Below are 6000 nucleotides of genomic sequence, written 5' to 3' on the forward strand. Positions count from 1 at the left end.
AGAATAAGTTCTCTCTTTCACTGGATCTCTGCCACAATGGGTAGATATACTTGGCTTATATCAATTGTTCAATAATTATGGATGATAATTATCTCAACTGGCTACCCGTAGGCTTATTCATATTGTGCTCTTAACTTTTCGAATATGTAATGTACCTACGCATATACATACTTGTAATAAAATTCACTTTGATAGTTATTCATTTTCTACTTCCACTTTCTATTTAAGGGGGGGGATCGTAGTCTATAAACCCATTTATGAATAATCCTATTCGGACAATGCTTTAACGTCAACTTATGACGAGGGAAAAATGTCTGACGAAATGAGCTTATTTTTGTCTGTCATTCATCATAGCATCTTTTTAAGTGTTGAGAATGAAAAATTATACAAGATTGTTTTTATTGTGAATTCTAGTGACGATGATTGATTCATCTACTTCTTGTAATTAAAAATGTCTATAACACTGTTTATTCCACATGGATATCTTCAGTATTAACAATTGAAAGTGTTTCGTTCATTCACTGTCTAATATAGAAGGAATTACGTACATATTATTATTATTTTCATACCTGTTCACGAAATAAAACATAAATGTTGGACTGTCGGCAGTGTCTTTTGCTATAATAACTTCTTATTCATTAATTTGTCAAAAGCATATTATAATAAAGGTCATGTGGACTAAAATTTGTAATGAGATTATCCCTACAATGATGTACCAATTTATTTCTGTAATCTTTAAAATCATTCGGGTTTCCCTGCATGGACTCGATCAAACTTTTGAGCATCTGACATTCAACCATTTTTACCTATACAAAGGGACCATAGACGGTTTTAATTCTGCTTCTCTGGCACAAATCCCAATATGTATTTATATAAAATATTAGATTATTATCTTGGGAATACAATATTCGAATAAATTAATTAGTCAACTTGAATGAATTTTCTTACGTAATTTGTAAAAGTTTCATAATAATAATATGTAACAGGAACGACTGGAATCTGTCGACTGTTCTGTCCGGGGACCTCGTGTATGATTCAAAGAAATGTATTGACTTAAATTATTTCAAAAAGACTAGATTAAACCCACCGATTTGAGAAAAAAACTAATGATTCAAAAAGACTTTTATAAAAACATTTAACGAAAATATCTAGTGTAAATTATGTAACATGTATCGCAATTACTGTTATTAAAAGCTTGCTTTTAGCTTAAGCACACACCTAGTATAGTGATCGAGACATTAATTTGTCGTTAGAAAGAATCTCGGATTTTACTTATTAATTTATTATCTCCTCAATATTGCGATGACTCTGTTTACAAATTTAATTTCTTAAAGAACATCCATCTATAATGTTGAAATATCCCGGACACCGGAATAAGTCAACCGATATTTTAGAATCTGGGGAATTCCTATAAAAATATATTGATCGTATATCATATTATAACCTTAAATTTAATATCATATCGTAATAATTACTCGTTCTACGTAACGCTTTAGCATAATGATGTATGCAACAAAATGACTGTAGGATTGCTTTGACGCACTAATTAAATGTTGTTATCAAAATTGGGCCAATAGTATTTTGGCATTTATCGTCTTGTTTATATCATTAAATATGAATATATTGTAAGAGAAATACTAATATTTTTCACGGTATACTTATTCTCAACACCGTAAAGTACAATAATGCGTCTACAAAATCTGTTCAACGTTCGTCGATCACAATAATATTAATGTTTCACCTGTAGTATGCCATTTTGATTTCACGTTTGCGTGATTCCACTAATCGATCTTCAGCAGTAGACATCTTGTGGATGCAACTTGCATACGTCCAAATGATAGTGTATTTACTATTAATGTAAAATCTAGCTAGAATATTTCAATTTTCCCTGTTGAACGGTCACCTCTACACCCTATTTTTTATAACTAATAATATTAAATGTTTGTTTTTAATGTAGAGAAAACTCACTAAAATTGTTGACAAGTGTAAATTTAGTGTTGTTTAGAATTCATATAAAATTGTTTACACATTCACAGTTGAACTTCATCGTCGCACCTCACCTCACCTCACAATATTCCAATTACCATAACAAAATTATAGATTGTATTCATTTATGGCAATTAATTACACAATTTTATTGTTTTGCAACAAAAGAATAATATTTTAATCAACTTCTCTATGACATTGAGACATTGATTTAACATCGAGACATATTCTGATATCTGAAATGTTTCAGGTGCCTCTTTTATACCCAAACGCTTTCATTATAGAAACATGACATGAAAATAAAAATAATCTGTCCTTTTCGCTGCTATGATGTTTTTCAAAAACCCAGTGAGAAATGCCACGATTTATAATTATGATAAAAAAATATGGTTTTAATTTTCAAACACCCTAACTTTCTTATCGATCGTGGGACATCGGATCATTATTTTAACACCAAACTAATGACAACAACTCGCGGCGGGTCGGATTGAATGGAGGATTGCCTGATTGTCTGAAAACTTCTCAATTGACGGCGGATGAAACTACATTTCCTGTTGACAAAAATGCTGTTTTTATTTGATCTTATTATCAATTATTCTTTGCTCGGCTTCTCTTTGAAGTTCATTCAGAGGTCATTCTATAGTTTTGTCAGCGGATCCAAATAAAGTTGAAAATAAAATCCCAGGAGTATAATTCTCTATATTGATTTGATAATTGTCAATAATCTCAGATTGCTTACACTCAACTACCTTATTTTTTTATGTTTCGGTGCATCTAATTAATTAAATTGTCAATTAGATGTTCTAACAGGACTCAGCTGTATACAGGGAATTCTCCTTTTATGAAGAACTTTAATTTTCAGTAAATAAATCATCTAATAGGGAAAAGAAGTGTTAAAAAGAGTAATTAAATGTGCATAGCAAACCTAGTAAAAATCAATTGCATAGTAAGAAGATCCCAAATTAATTTATCATTCTAAGCATTAATGAAGTCAACAACGATTGTAGTTAGCATTTCTCGCTGGTTTTATATACAATGATATTAGCATTCAAAGGGTTTTAATATGATTGTAATATAATTAAATTCAATAGAAAGCGAAGATACTTTTATAATAATTTATTAGTTAAACGCATCCCCACGAATCGGTAAGGATAAGTTGTAATGGATACGGCACCTACATAGTACCTATATTCACTTCTAGTTTGCGTACGAATTTGATAAAACAGAACACACTTGAAACATACGTAGATTATCGAAAAACTTTGTTAAAATTTTTCAAAAATTATAATAAGAATTTATTACCTACGATAATAATATACCTAATAGTTAATTAAATATACACGTAATAATACCTTCTGTATAATTAATTAATAAAATTTTCCCATTTTGCATTCATTGGTTTTTGTGTACCACACTTGTTGGCCATTTAAATAAAAATTAACATTTTCCAACAGTACTCTTTGCAGTCTTCCAAATTATTTTTCAATTTTACAATATATAATAATAGTATAAAATTAATACATTAGCAGTGACTTAACAATAAGACGGTAGATAAACAATATTATTACTTAGGGTGTCCTACTGAAACAATTAAAACTAACTGCCATTTAAGAATCCTTTTATTGAATATTTTGCTTGCATTATTACAATACAATAGTGACCATTGCGTATTGTGAATTTTACTACGGATGGTTTACGAGGCCTAGTTTTTGTAATGTTTTTAGATACTGATTTATTTGACACTCACTGACGCAGTTTAGTTACTGTACCTACTTGATAATATGTGAAACTTTTTTTCATAGAATGTTTATTATAATACGATAGAAACATTTAGTGTCTTAGAAAATATGCTCAAGAATATACAGAAAACCATGCCTTTCTTTTTAAGTGACAGTAACTTATTGGCCTATGTTAATCTCCATTATACACAATGGCAATTAAATAGCAATGTCGGCTTTAACCCATTAATCTTTGTAATTATTCATTAAAAAGTAACGAAAGTGTACCTAACACGATATTTAAAAAAATGTGCAGATAGCCATTGTACATTTTAGACCCGAAAGGTTGTGTTTTGTTTATTAACTCTTATAAAATATCATTGACGTGAAACAAACAACATTGATAATTTTATTTTCAACACCCATAATATGTAAATTACAATTGAAACGTGTTTTAAGCAATTTTTGCTTCATAAAATAACTTCTAATATAATGATTGAGAACCTAACAATTGACATACATACATACGTAGTGTGTACTCATGAATTATAATTTATTTAGCACTTCATTATAACTATTTGTGTCATATAAATACCATTTAAGTATTATTGTTATTGTAAATACATGTTAATACAATATCATTAATGAGTTGGGACATCCAAATGCAATTAGATATTATTTTAAACTAAAAACATGATTTTTTATCAGTTTTGAACATATGTATTATTTTAGATGTAGAATGTACAACTTATTATTTGTATTATATTATCAATAGATTATAGTTTTTACGGTTCACTTATTACGTTATGACTTGTTTTAAATAGATTTTTATTTTTTTGAATTAATGAAACAGTCTGTGAGCGTGATTCGTCCATTTTAAAATATTTTTTTGGAAGTTCACCGTTTATCACTCGTGTACATTTTTGTATCATATATCATTATTATATTTTTATGTTGATTTTTTAAAGGTATTTTAGTGAATAATTGAAAAACAACAGTGTCATAATAATAGTTATCGTTTACGTTAAGAACATTCAAATAGTCGGAACAAATTTTGTAATATAATATACATTTTACTCGAAGGATTTGTTTGTGAACATAACAATAAAAATACCCACCCCATTGAAATATTGTACAATACCTACAAAATATGAGTGCAAAACAAATAATAGATTATTGATTTAATTTTTTTTATTTACCCTTTTGTTCCTATCATTTACCCTTTTTTATATATTATTATTGTTATTATACATCAGTGGTTTCCAAACTTTATGTTACTACGCCTCCCTTTAAAAAAAATCTAATCTTGGCGCCTCCCTCCTTTCTTTCATTAAATAATACAGAGACCTTTTTAAATAGCCAAAAATGTACTACTTAATACAACAAAGAAAAAAAACTTAATCAAGTATAAAAATAAACAAGATTTTACTAAGTACTTTTATTATATTCATTTTTAAATTAATTTGTTTTTCATGTGATGGATGTGCTTGTTTCTTAGCACAAAGTGCTCTACTAAACGGGGTCGATATTTGGTTTTCATTGCAGCTAATGCAGAAAATCCCGTTTCGCATAAGAATGTGATGTTACGAATGGTATAGCAGTACCTACTTTACTTGCAACTTGCATTGCTTTTCTTGACAAATTATAATATTATTTCTTCACTTCGATTCAATCAAAATTGAACTATGGTCGTTATCAATTTTTTTCCTTTTCAATAGTAGTCAATCCAAATTCATCATCGTTCATTGGCAAATGGGTTCTATCATGGGCCCCACATCCTGAAGTGGCCCCCCAGGCCAAAATCTTTGGCGGGCCCACCTACCTATCGCTGAGGTTAAGGGCAGTGTGGTGCTCTAAAGTAGTGTTTCCTAAATTATACACGGAGCTATCGTTTAAGTACCTATAGCAATCATATTTAAACTACATATTCAAAATATTTAATAGTCTTGAAATAAAGTAGCGTCGCAGACGCCTTTTTTAAACTATTGGATTAAATTTTTAATGTCTGTTATGCCCGGGCCCCAGGCTCTTTATAAACTATGCATTTGCAAACTGCAAACCTGTGGCTACATTTGTGTAAAACTTTTCGCGCCTCCATTTGCAACACTCCGCGCCTCCCAGTTTGGAAATCGCTGTTATACATACAACAGAAAATGATTCAAACATGAAATCGTGACACAAATTGATATTACAATCTAAATAAATCTTGAAAGATATCAAAACATCAAAAGATTAACAAATTTTAATTTTTTATTCATCAGCAGATTTGGATGATACTTATGCTAAGTAAACTCTC

This window comes from Rhyacophila brunnea, unplaced genomic scaffold, assembly GCF_057557595.1.
Source record: "Rhyacophila brunnea isolate RB1 unplaced genomic scaffold, BYU_Rbru_1.0 scaffold_6, whole genome shotgun sequence".
NCBI lineage: Eukaryota > Metazoa > Arthropoda > Insecta > Trichoptera > Rhyacophilidae > Rhyacophila > Rhyacophila brunnea.